At 37.1% G+C, this 14,840-nt stretch overlaps 1 pseudogene; it reads left to right on the forward strand.

Annotated features, from left to right (window-relative positions):
- Positions 1-14,840, forward strand: part of LOC102474204 (atrophin-1-like) — a 115,659-nt pseudogene that overhangs the window by 98,703 nt on the left and 2,116 nt on the right.

Below are 14,840 nucleotides of genomic sequence, written 5' to 3' on the forward strand. Positions count from 1 at the left end.
GAGTACTCACTGGAGGGAGAAATCACCGAACAGGGAGGGCTGGCCACACACAGTCCCTTCTTTTCATTCTCCTCCTGGATTTTTGGGCACACACGCACACAAACACACACACACAGGCCCAGTGTGATTTTTATTTTTTGAGAGGTTTTTGCTATAGGGTGTGTGCGCTTGCCAGATAGACAGAGAGACAGAAAGCGAGGAATAACCCCCCAGGGGAAATGGGCATGCCACAATCCCTTCTCCTCCATTGTCTCTTGGGATCTTGGGCATGTACACACATGCGCCCGACACGAGTTTAAGCCACCGGGTCCAGGACTTGAACCGTGGTCAACTACATGGGAGTCCAGCGACATAGCCTTTACGCTAACTGCTGGTCCCCCCAGTGTGAATTTTTAGCAACAGTTCTGGAATTGAAACCGTGATTGGCCATGTGGGATTCCAGTGCCTTAACCATAACATTGCCTGTGATACCCTTCAAATCAATTTTAAGACAGTATATATTAAGTCAAAAAGTAAAATAAAGGCCATATGGTTACCTAAAGTGGAAGGAGAGTGGGAGAGGGGAAGAGTGCAGTAAGGGAAATTTGGGAAAAAAATGGAGAAGTAAGACATTTGTGGGACACAGATATGATTTGTTGCCTGTTGATGATGTTGTGTATAGTAGTCTCAACTCACATGGTGTGTGGCATCTAACATGTTGGGTAAAATCTCTTTACAATCTAAATGATGTATAGTGATTGAATGTATAAATAATAATAATAAAATAAATAAAAAATAAGGGCCATGCAGTGGCACAGTGATAACATAACCTTATCCACATGAGAGGGTCTCAGGTTCATGTCCCAAGGCCTCCCTGTACACGTGTGGTACATGTGCACATATCATGATTCAAGCTGCTTACTACTGGTGATGAATTGTTCGGTAAAGATCCTGTTTGAGGATCTTGTCTCTCCCTTTCTCTGTCTGTCTCTTTCTCTAAAATAAATAAATAAGTAATTAAATAAAACCTTAAAAAATGAAAGAAACAAAATGTAATAAACACTATATGGGGGGGTCTTACAACCACACTCACCTAACTACCAAATTCCTCATAAAAGGACTGCAGTTAATGAAGCATTTTATATTTAAAAATTGCAAAAGAGGAGATTTGAAAGTTCCTCACCATTGGGACCAGCAGTTAGTATAATGGCTATGTCGCTGGATTCCCACATAGTCGACTGCGGTTCGAGTCCCAGACCCAGTGGCTTAAAACTCACTCTGGGTGGTGTGCATACATGCCCAAGATCCCGAGAGGAGAATGGAGGAGAAGGGATTGCGGTGTGGCCATCTCCCCTGGGGGGTGATTTCTCGCTTTCTGTCTCTCTGTCTCTCTCTGTCTGTCTGGCGAGCGCACACACCCTATAGCAAAAACCTCTCAAAAAATAAAAATCACCATGGGAGTCCAGCGACATAGCCTTTACGCTAACTGCTGGTCCCCCCAGTGTGAATTTTTAGCAACAGTTCTGGAATTGAAACCGTGATTGGCCATGTGGGATTCCAGTGCCTTAACCATAACATTGCCTGTGATACCCTTCAAATCAATTTTAAGACAGTATATATTAAGTCAAAAAGTAAAATAAAGGCCATATGGTTACCTAAAGTGGAAGGAGAGTGGGAGAGGGGAAGAGTGCAGTAAGGGAAATTTGGGAAAAAAATGGAGAAGTAAGACATTTGTGGGACACAGATATGATTTGTTGCCTGTTGATGATGTTGTGTATAGTAGTCTCAACTCACATGGTGTGTGGCATCTAACATGTTGGGTAAAATCTCTTTACAATCTAAATGATGTATAGTGATTGAATGTATAAATAATAATAATAAAATAAATAAAAAATAAGGGCCATGCAGTGGCACAGTGATAACATAACCTTATCCACATGAGAGGGTCTCAGGTTCATGTCCCAAGGCCTCCCTGTACACGTGTGGTACATGTGCACATATCATGATTCAAGCTGCTTACTACTGGTGATGAATTGTTCGGTAAAGATCCTGTTTGAGGATCTTGTCTCTCCCTTTCTCTGTCTGTCTCTTTCTCTAAAATAAATAAATAAGTAATTAAATAAAACCTTAAAAAATGAAAGAAACAAAATGTAATAAACACTATATGGGGGGGTCTTACAACCACACTCACCTAACTACCAAATTCCTCATAAAAGGACTGCAGTTAATGAAGCATTTTATATTTAAAAATTGCAAAAGAGGAAATTTGAAAGTTCCTCACCATTGGGACCAGCAGTTAGTATAATGGCTATGTCGCTGGATTCCCACATAGTCGACTGCGGTTCGAGTCCCAGACCCAGTGGCTTAAAACTCGCTCTGGGTGGTGTGCATACATGCCCAAGATCCCGAGAGGAGAATGGAGGAGAAGGGATTGCGGTGTGGCCATCTCCCCTGGGGGGTGATTTCTCGCTTTCTGTCTCTCTGTCTCTCTCTGTCTGTCTGGCGAGCACACACACCCTATAGCAAAAACCTCTCCAAAAAAAGAAAAAATAAATAACAAAAAAAATTTCCTCTTCATTAATAAACTCCAAAAATGTGAGGCTATGGATATATGTTAATTAGTCTGATTCTATTATTCCACAATATATGCATATGTCATATCATATTACTAGGCCAGCCTGTGGTGTGGTGGCCAAGGTGGCTGGATCCTCGCAGGACAAACCGTACATTTTGGTCCTGGATACAGTGGCTTGAGAATCAGGCCAGGTGCATATGTACGAGTGCCCAAAATCCCAAGAGGAGGGAGACATGAAGGAGAAAAGATTGCAGTGTGACCATCCCTTATGTACATGTATATATATATATATATACACACCCACACACACAATTATTTATTTGTCAAAATAAAAATAAAATTGAAAAAAGAAGTTATTTTGTGTCCTCTTATAAATCTTACTCATTTTTTTAGTGCAAATATGAATACATTTTCTTAACCCTCTTTCTTTAACATGTGTTAGTATATTATATACCCTTTTCTGTAATTTTTTAAAAAATCAGAATGGCTTGTGTTAATTTCATGTCTGTGTTCTGAAAGCTTCCTAACTATTTGTAAAAGTTCAGTGTTTTCTGTCCTGTCTCATTTATGGACTCTCCTCTTGCTGCATTGTGGATTGTTTTCAGCATTCAGCTATTATAAACAGTGTTGCAATGAAGGAATTTGTATATAGATGATTATGCATGTATGCAGTTATACTTGCAATATATTTCTAAAAGTGACTTGAGGATTGAGTGAATAAATGCATTCATGAAATTGGTACCTATTTCTAAGTTTGTTTCCAAAACAATTGCTTCATTTCTACTCAAAACAGTAACATATAAGAATAACTATTTCCTTGCAGCCTGATCCACAGAATCAATGATTACTAATCCAATACTTATCACAATTTTTATCTATTAAAATGACTGTCTTTCTCTTATTAGAGAAATCAACAGTCCTGTCAGAAATAAGCCACAGGAGAGTCTACCTCTGTCTCAACTGTCAATGTTTAGTTGGAGACTCAAAGGATCTTTTCTTATGGCTCCTACCATAAAAACTCTCCTTGTTTGGCCCCTTACCCAAGAAACATATTGTAGGACATTAGCCCTCAAATGTAGGTATGCATAAAGATCATAAGAGACTCTCAAATGTAGGATCCAAAAGTTTATATAGTAATGAACCAGGAAAATACTGGAAAACTTAAATTTAACAGGCAGGACAGAAAAGTACAATAATTTGGAGGGTTTTTGTGAATTATACCTTGATCTGTACTGCTTTCTGAGCAATTCTTATATTGGTTGCTTAATTTTTAAAAATCATTCTTTATCTAACTTGATTTATTATTATTATTCAATTTGACCAGAAAGACCAAGAGAGAGTGAGTAAGGAAGTCACCAGGTCCAGGACTCAAACCGTAGTCAGCCTTGTGGGAATTCAGTGCCTTAACCACCACACCACCTGCTGGCCCAGTTGCTCAATTTTTAATATTGAAGAATTATATTTATTTTAAGATTTGTTAAGCTGATATTTTGGAAGTTGTTTCTCTACAAACAAATTCAAGATAACAGTATGGCATAAATGGTATTACTCTCAGAAAATTCATCATTAGAGCATTTACTTACAAGAAATAGACAAAACATTGGGACCAGCAGTTAGCGTAATCGCTATGTTGCTGGACTCCCATATAGTTGATTGTGGTTCGCATCTTGGACCCGGTGGCTTAAAACTCATGCCGGCCGCATGTGTGTGCGTGCCCAAGATCCTGAGAGGAGAATGGAGGAGAAGGGATTGCGGCGTGGCCAGCCCCCTTGGGGGGGTGATTTCTCGCTTTCTGTCTCTCTCTCTGTCTCTCTCTGTCTGTCTGGCAAGCACATGCACCCTATAGCAAAAACCTCTCAAAAAAAAAGTGATGTGCTCACGACAAAACATTGACAAAAGTTTTGTCAATGTAACAAGAGTCAAGTGATCCTGCAACTGTATTGCTGATGCTTTGTACTTTGTATTGATCACAGGTTTTTTTTTTCCCTTCTTTCTAATAATTGTCTTCCAGACAATCTACATTCTTAATTATGTCCCTAAGTCTGATTAGTATTAATGATTAAGTGCTTAACCTAAGGAATCAATATGACATTCTAAAGTCTCGATTCATTTTCCCACAGCTGATTTCAAATTATTTTATAACACCTCTGTGATTAGTAAATAGTACACTATTTTCTCCACTTTCTTCTTTTTCTTTTTTTTTTTTTTTTAAGTGATGTGCTCACCAGAGAGAGACAGAGAGAGAGGGAAAATGAGGAACAATGTTCAGATAGGATAGCCATGCTGCAATCCCTCCTCCTCCATTCTCCTCTCAGGATTTTGGGCATATACACATATGTGCCTGGCATGATTTTCAAGCCACCAGGTCTGGAACTGGAACTTTGATAGGCCATGTGAGAGTCTAGTGCATTAACCTCCATACCACTTGTTAGCCCCTAGTTCACTGTTTTTAAGTCTGTTTATTCATTTCTTCCTTGAATGTGAAAGACAGAGAAAGAGAAAAAGAGACACACACACAAATGTAGCATTCCCAGCAGGTTCTTGATTCACCCCAGCCTCATTCTGGATCTTGGGCACACATTCATGCTCGGCGTACTCAGGGAGATCTCTGGAAACAAGCTTGCAACCTTCCAATGTCACGAAGCACCATGGTTTATCACTACATCATTGTCCAGCCCTCTTAATGTTTGGTTGTTATACTGACCGATTTCTGGACAATCTTACTGGCCAGTGATATATTTGGAATTACAAAGATCATTAAATAACTTGTGTGCAGCCCTGGGCCTCCAAAGAAACAAGATAACAATAATGCAAGCCTGTCAAAAGTAGTAGTTCAGTGATGGGGTCATAATAATTGTAAGTGTTCTTGGATAAGATGGCTTTTATGTGATCTAGAACATGATATGTCCCATATCCAAGAATGTAGAATACATGCATTTTGACTAAAATAATTATTTTATATATTGGCTTGTACCTAATAACGTTGTATACATTAAACACATACAGATTTTTCTATGTCAATCACACCTTGATAAAGTGATTAAAATATAGTGATGTATGAATCAGAGAGTAAGAGAGTAATAACTATTATTTTAGGGAGATTTTTGCTATAGGGTGCATGCACTCACTGGAGAGAGAGAGACAGAGAGACAGGAAGAGAGAAATCATCCCTGAGGGGGGATGGCCACTCCACATTCCATTCTGTATTCTCTCAGGATCTTGGGCACACAAGCACACATGCTCAGCGTGAGTTTTAAGTTGCTGGGTCTGGAACTTGAACTACAGTCAACTATGTGAGAGTCCAGCAACATAATCACTATGCCATCGACTGCTCCTGAGTAAAAATGTTTTTGAAAATTAGTTTTTGATATTTAATTGTTTTAATCACCATAGCACACAACATCTTTTTGTTTTAAGATGTATTACATTACCATCAAATAAAAGATATTACCATATATTTCTTTTCCTTTGGAAAACTTTGCATTCCTCTGTCTGCCAAGTCTTTCTCCCTAAATCCATCTCACCCACCCCTGCCATCCACCCCTCTCCCCTATAGTGTCGAATATTCACATTGGTCTTCCCTACCATCATATCTTTGGGGTTTTTTCAACTTCTGTTATAGAGTGCAGGCATTCAGTATATATTGAGCAGGGACAGAAATTGATTGTCTTTCTTAATGTATCATTACATTTTCTATCTTTATCCATTTTGTATCAAATAACAGGGTCTTACTGTTTCCTGTGACTAATATTCCATAGTGCCTATGTGCCACACTTGCACTCTAAGTCCTTGGGCACTTGGGTTGACTCCACACCTTAGTAATTGTGATTAATGCTACAAACAATATGGATGTGTAAATGTTTTTCCTAGTGAGGGTATTTCTGTCCTTTGGATAAATATCAGTGAGTGGGATTATTGAGTCAAATGGAAGTCTGAGTTGTAGGCTCTTGAGGAAACTCCATGTTGTTTCCCATTTTGGCTGTACCAAATTATATTACCACCAACAGGGTAGGAGGGTTCCCCTTTCACCACAGCCTTGGCAGCACTTGTTGATTTTCTTGATCAGAGCCATTCTAACTGGGTTTAAATGGTATTTCATTGTGATTTTGATTTGCATTTTTCTTATGTTAGAGATGTTAAACATTCTTTCATATGCTTTTTGGCCATTTGTATATCTTCCTTAGAAAGCTGTCTATTCAACTTGTGCCCATTTGTTAATTGGGTTACTTGATTTTTTTAAAAATTTATTTAATTGTATTAATTCATTTATTTTCATTTGACCAGTGAGAGAGAGAGAGAGAGAGAGAGTTGAAGTGAGAAAGCAAGCCACCAGGTCTGGGACTCGAATCATGGTTGGCCACGTAGGGGTGTCCAGCGCCTTAACCACTATACCACCTGCTGATCCCCAGGGTTACTTGATTTTTTTGTCAGTGAGCTGTTTGAGTTCCCTGTACCTTCTCAAAATGGATTCCTTACTTGAAGAATAGCCTACAAATATTTTCTTCCACTCTGAGGGTTACCTCTTTACTCTAATTATTGTTTCCTTTGTTGTGCAGAGAAGCTTTTTTGCTTGATATAATCCTACTTGTAGATTTTTGGTAACGTTACCTCCATTTTAGCAGTCTTATTTAAGAGAGATTTGCCTACTCCCGTTTCTTCAAGTATTTCCCTTGGGTTTTCCACCAGTAGTTTTATAGTTTAAGGTTTTGCATTTATATTTATGATCTGTTTTGAGCTGACTTTTGTTAATGGTGAGAAATAGAATAATAGCTTTTGTGTGACATAATTGTTTTTAAGTACAAGTCCAAAGTCTCTGCTTTCCTTAAGAATTTTGATTAATTCTTATCTTTATCACAGTTTTATAAAATAATTTTGATTGTTAATTTTTCTCTCAAAATTTTCTGAAAGACAAGGAACCAGCAGTTAGCGAGCGTAATGGCTACATCGCTGAACTCCCATCCCACGTAGACGACCTCGGTTGGAGTCCCGGACCCGGTGGCTTAAACTCACACCAGGCGCATGTGCGTGCGTGCCCAAGATCCTGAGAAGAGAATGGAGGAGAAGGGATTGTGGCGTGGCCATCCCCCCTGGGGGGTGATTTCTCGCTTTCTGTCTCTCTGTCTTTCCAGCAAGTGCACACGCCCTATAGCAAAAACCTTTCAAATTTTTTTTTTCCTGAAAGATAGTTTTCTTTCAGAGCAGGCATTTAACACAATAGTAGCATCTCCACCATTGATATTAAAATAATCCACATTGCTGTGCATTCTCTCCTTCCAGATATGCTCCAGGGCATGACAAATCACAACACTTTGTGCTAAATCTACAATGAGAAATTTAAATGCTTATTTAGATGAAACATTTATAAAGTACTGAGAACATTTTTATCTCTAGGAAAATTTACTTGTAAACTTATGACATATATACTCTTTGTGAAGTGAGCTTGCAATCAGAACAGAGCTGTGTACAAGGGTATCTCAGTTAAACCGAGAAAGCCCTCTTTCCCCTTTTCTTACTCAACTTATGAGAGGACATTTGTCTCTTCAGGATTTCCTCATAGGTTGAAATACCTCAGACGTACCTTCATACTCAAGGACTTCATCAAATTATATGAAACTAAGAAATTAATGGGCACAGAAAATATTAGTAGATGATTGGGTAATGAAGGAGAGATGGGGCAGAACCATGAGTGGTTACGTTATCTTATTGTCCTTGCTCTAAAGTTAGATTTCTGGATTTTTAATAAAAATAGACAGATAATAGATAGATACAGTTAAATAGACACACATACACACCTAGACATACGTACACACATAGGAACACATACACACAAAAAGTCTTACACAAAGCAATAATCAATGTGAGTCAGGAACCATATTAATCCAGTGCCAGGAACATAAAGTCTATTGAAAATAAAGATTAAAAAAAAGAATCAAATTTTACCTAACAAAAGGTAATCACGATGTAATCCCTGAATGAGTTTCCCTGAGATTACTGCTTGCAAACCATAATTAGAATAAGTGGCTTCCCAAACTACTTAGCATACATTGATCAATAAACTCTGGCTCTATTTCCACATTGCTAATCATTTCTATAGGGTCAGTTTTGCCTAATTTATTTTTTGACAGGATAACCTAATTTATCTGTACGTTCTTGGAAGAGTTGCATCCTGGTATCACTACCAGATCGTCTGATGTATATCAGGTGAAGATCTTGCTGGTAATACAAACAGAAAGAAAAAATGAGGATCACAGAAGCAAAGCATGTCTGTGTGATTTAAGTAGTGTATCCAGAAGATGTACGGCTTCATGAGTTCTCGTTTTAATCCTATTAAAATTCTCCCTTTGCTCAGATTGCATGACTCAAGCAATTCTTGAAATATGTGTCAACTTTTAAGGCAAATATATTTTCCATGGAGAAAATACATTAATCAAATGACATGTAAGTAGCATTTCTCATTGAAAGATAATGAACTGGCATTTAAATTATGTATTAGGATCTGGGAGCTCTGCTGAGTTAGCCCACCCTTGAGAAACAGATCTGATGTCTTGGTCAAAGCTGACTTCTGCCACAGCTCTCGGTACAGGTTTGGGGACATTTTTGCAAGAGTACAGTCGTCCTGTGATGCTTCCTGGTCGACAGCCAAGTTATTTCTCCTGATGACACTTTGACTTCCCCTGTTCTTCCTATTCACACTTCAACAGGTTCTACTTGATTGAAGTGCCCCCTCAAGCCTGCACAAATGGAGATAACTCTCTTAATTAGAGTTCTCAGTATGTGCCTGAAAGCCTTCTGTGAAGACACCAATCATAAACCTGCAAAGGAGGAGAATCAGAGAGAGCCTGCTAGGCCCTTCCTCAGAGGCTCTCTCTCTCTCTTCCCGTCTCCTGTCATCTTTTATCTCACCTGCCTGAATTTCACACTCAGATCTTGCTTCATCTTAAACTTGAGGTAAGCAGTCTTAGCCAATATAAAAGAGTAGGGATTTCATTTTTAGTTTCAGTGATAATTCCAGCATTTGATATCACTTGAATTAGGAGAAAAATTTTAGTCACAAAATAAGGCTTTTTCAAATACATGAAAAATCATTCAATAGTTTGGGTGAATTCATCAATTTTTTCTTTTAAGTTTATCTTATTCATGGTAGAGAGAGAGAGACGAAAGCACTTTCAACAGGGTCTTACCACAAGACCCTTCTTGCCAGCCCTCCTTCTCTTCAGGATCTGTTTTCACAGCCACCAGGGGATCCTAACTCTTCTCGGCCATGTAGTTTCCAGCACTAGTTTGGTTTGCTACAGATTATGCCACCAGGCCAGGCCTGAATTAGCCAAACTTTACTCACCAGTTTGTAAAACCATTTGACATATATAAAAGGAAAACTGCTTTTACTAATGTAATTAATGAGTCCCTTCCCCTTTTTTTTCTCTCTATGTACTTCATGGAGAGACAAAGAGACAGAAAGTGAGAAATCACCTACCCTCAAGGGGAGATGACCTTGCCACAATCCCTTCTCCTCCATTCGCTTCACGGGATGTTGGGCACTCACGCACATAGGTCTAGTGTGAGTTTTAAGCCACAAAGTCCAGGACTCAAACTGTGGTTGACTATATGGGAGCTCAGTGACGTAACCATTACGCCATATGCTGGTCTCATTGATGAGGCCTTTTTAAGGGGTAAAAATATCCACAAATTGATGTAAATTTATTTTGCCTACATGTATTTGGTTTCTGAAAATTATTTTTTGTCCATCATGTAGATATTTTGCATAAGCATTTAAGTTTACAAATAGTTCACATTTCACAGAGTAAATAATACCTATACGTTAAAAGAAAATATTTGTGGATTCCATATTTGCAAATTTGCCTACTTGCTAATATTTATATGTACCCTCAAATCAATAATGAATTTTCATGATCATTTGCTGATATCCATAGAGTATGGAGAAACTTTTGTCACTTGAGTCATTCTCGGCTAAGACGGAACAAGGGCAGCGGCAGGTGGTGGGGGAGGGTTGTGCTCTGTCTGTTTCTTCAGCAATGACCCTGTCACTGTAAGCAAGTGTCCTTTCACAGTGTATTTAGCACCACATTTTTTCCATTTCTTTTTTTTTTTTTTGTGATTTTGCTGTTTGAAATACACCCCATGCTAAAGCACTGTTTAGTTTCCCCAAGCTCAAAAGGGTTTGATCTAAAAAAAAAAAAAAGGGTTTGATCTGATGTGCATTCTGGAAAAAAAAAAAGTATGAGTTAGATAAGCTTCATAGAACCAAGGGTTATAGTGCCACTGTCTAAAAGTTCGATGTTAATGAGCCAACAGTATATATTGAATAAGAAGTCTTGGTTAAACTGAAACACACGTAAAACAAGGTCATGCATTTGACTGTCTAGTGAAGAGGCTGTCACTAGAAACTCACAGGAATCTAAAGCTGCATTTTACCTACAAGCAATTGTTCAATATTTATTAATTCAAGGTTTAGCCAGCTTTATAAAATACATCTACTGGGAATAACTTGAACCAACTACAAACATACATAAGACTCAAGAGTGTAACATTTTCTTTTGTGATTTGAAAGATTTCATTGATATTAAAATGTTTTATCTAAATAGTACTTCATTTCTTATATTCTTAAAATACAATATATATTTGCATAACTATCTAATTAGTAATGGATCATTTAATTAACACAAAGTAGACAGAGTAATGAACTATAGCAATATCACATAACAAATGTAAACAACTTGTAGAACTTGGCTGATTTTTCTGCAGCTCTTCCTACCAAGCTCAATTACAGAACCTTTTCTCAGCTTTGTAAGTCTTTTCCCTCTGGGTACAACTGAATTTATGAAGAGAAGACACCTCGCTCCAGAGAAATGAAAAGGAAATTCAACAAATATTTAGAGTGCAGCAAAATTATGTGAATCATAAAGCACTAAAATGAAGTGTATGACTGCTGGTACCCCTAACATAGCCTTCAATTTAGAAACTTATTGAGTATGGCCAAGATTATTGCAGTCCTCATATCTGGGTTACAGGAGACTTTTCCATACATTTACAGGAAGCTACAATTTTAGTTATTTTAATGCACACAGATATATGTTCTACAAAAATTTTGTCTGTGCCACAGATTCTCTGAAATGAATCATGGTTGGGGGCTGTCCCTGTAGCACAGGGGTTGAGCACTGCACAGAGGGAGCTGGATCCCAAATGGCCAACTGCATTTCAAATCCCAGCACCAGCAGCTGTGTGTGCCCACCAAAGATCCTGACAGGATGGAGACAAAAAGACAAAAGGTTTGCTGTGTGATCAGTCTCCAAAAAAGGATGCGCTCTCTCTCTCTCACTCACATACACACTTTCCCCCTGCAAAATAATAATAATAATAATAATAATAATAGTTTTAATGATATTTGTATCTTGTATCAGTTGGTATTGAATTATAATTAAGTTGATTCTGAATTTCTCATTTAAGGCTTTATAAAAACCAAACACGCAACCTTTTGATAATTATGGATTCAATAAAAAGCAAAAAAAAAATTATGAAACAAGGATTAGAAAGTTTCATTTTGTTATAAGTTAAATCAATTTAACATTCTTTATGAGCTCATGTACTGTCTGAGATGTAATATCACAAATATGAAACAGAAGGGAAAATGCTCTCCAACCAAAATATCTATGTTTGCAATACATTACATAGGAAAATATTATGTGACTTCATGATTTTATAGTAATTTACTCAGTATTTCTCATTGCTTCACTTTGGATAATATGTTACTTAATGTAACTATTGAGAAACTTAAGCTTGTTAATATATACATCTCACACATTGTAAAAAGATGGCAATTTATAGTGGAAAAATAAACATAAGCTGATAAAAGTGTAGATTTTATACATGGAGCTGTGGTACGATGTACTAGGTACATTATTTCAGCTCTTACTCAGTGTCTTTGTTTGTATGTTATAATAAACAAAGGTAGCTATTTCCATTATGCACTCATTTTTCATATGTTTTCATCCAGTATTCAACTGGAAAAGTAATATCCAGAACACATAGATATTTTTTCATATTTTACACCTATCATTTCAAAAAGAGACATTATAATAGTAAGTTTAGGCTGATAAAGGATAAATAGAAGTATTGAATTTAAGCTTAAGTATTAGAAAACACCCAGTATATGCTTTTCTCATTTGTATTTTTTGTCCTTATTTGTGTCTAAAATTTGAAATTAGACCATAGCGTCTATAACAGATACAGAGCTGTGCTGCTCCGATTACCCCTTTGGAGTGAGAAATATCCTTCCACCATCTAAGGGTATTGCTCTCTTGAGAGGACTTAGGTCACCTTAACCAAAGTACCATCACAATTTCCTAGAAACTGGCAACCAATGAATTGTCAATGTGAGTAGGAAATTCCAGACTCTTGACCTAACTCAGAACAACTGCAAGGTTTCCATAGCTCCAGAGCTCTCTGGAAGGTCATAGGAGACCTGCTGTAAAGCATCATAGTCCAACTTTTCTTCTGCTCAGTGCTGTTTCCTCCCCTTCCTAGTAAGGCATAGATTCCGAAAGTACTAGCTAATAGATTTTTAGAACATAAATATTCATCTGTGAGTGGATTCTAGGGCAACTCTATGGCAAGAGAGGAACTGTGATAATGATGCTACCTGTCAGGCTCAGGAAATGTCCTTGGGTCCATTAACTTTATTTATTTATTTATTTATTTATTTATTTATTTATTTATTTATTTATTTTAATGAACCTCCATCTATACTACCCTTCCCCAAGTGGCTTTGGTATCTACCATTACTCTCTCCTTTCTTTAACTTGGAGCTCTTCAAGTTCTGTCTTCTCGTACAGACATTTGTTATTCATAAAGTAGGGACTTTAGTCTGGATCATTTCACTTTTAGATTTGTATCTTCTAATATCACTCACTTTGTGTAAAGTGAGAAGATTTTGTTGTTCTTTGTAACTTTCCATTGCATGTGGACACTTTATTTTCCCATTCCATTTATCAGTTTTGGGGCACTAAATTTGACTCAATGATTATTGTAAATAATGCTGTGATAAAGATGGATGTGCAGATATCCAATTGAGCAACATCTTGACCTTTGCGTCTATAACCCAATAGTGAGATAGCTGGATCTTTCAGTAATTCTATTTTTAAATTTAAAATATACAGGCAACTTCATTTGTATTTTTAAAGAATTATTATAATTTTTTAAAAGCATAAAATCCTATGGACACCCTAAGCCAGGACAATAAAGACCTTGTTCAAGGTTGAATAATTCCCACAAGACTGATACTAATAGAAATATAATTCAATAACTTTGTTTTATATTTTCTATTTTTCTAGATTATTGTTCATTAATTTTACCTTTAAGTAATGTTATAATTTAAAACAAGAAATGAATGTAATAATGATCATTAAACACTCAAAAATAAAATAAGAAAGTAATAAAACAGTTGCTAAGAACTTTATGAAATGAAAATATCATAGCAGTTCTGGAAGAAGAAGACTATTTGTTTATTCTTTATTTCTATCTCTTATTATGAAGTTTTATTACTGACAGGAGAAAATTACAATTAATATCTATATGTGTGTGTGTATATATATATATATAAATATAGAGAGTGATTTTTGCTATAGGGTGCATGCACTTGCTGGAGAGACTGAGAAATAGAAATGGGAAATCACCCCCCAGGCAAGATGACCATGCCATCCCTTCTCCACACTCTTCTCAGGATTTTGGGCATGTATGCACACATACCCAGTGTGAATTTCAAGGCACCAGGTCCTGGACTTGAACTGCTGTCCATCACGTGGGAATCCAGTGACATAACTCATACTCCATCTGCTGATCCCAACAATTAATAAAATTTTAAGTTTGTGTTTGTATTAAAATATTATAGGAGATAACATTTCTAATTTATATAACACAGGGTTTGATGTGTAAGATTTTTTTTCAATAAAAGTTTCCATTCTTTTTTTAAATTTCTATCTTATTTTTTTTAAATTTATTCATTCTCCACATTAATTCACTATACACCATCACAACACACAAATGAATTTTCCATCCAAAATACACTGTGCATTGGCTCAGTCAAGCACATCAACATACATATTCTCAGCAAATGATTTTCCAATTCTTATGTCCTGCATACCTTGCCTTTTGTTTTTCCATCCTTGATCCCCCATCCCCCACCCTCTGCATGTCCCATCCTCCTCCCCCATTGTCCCTGGCATCCACGGTTGCCCTCCCTGCCTCCCCCCCCCCCCGTTCCATTAATCTG

This window comes from Tupaia chinensis, unplaced genomic scaffold, assembly GCF_000334495.1.
Source record: "Tupaia chinensis unplaced genomic scaffold, TupChi_1.0 Scaffold143566_1, whole genome shotgun sequence".
Taxonomy (NCBI): domain Eukaryota; kingdom Metazoa; phylum Chordata; class Mammalia; order Scandentia; family Tupaiidae; genus Tupaia; species Tupaia belangeri.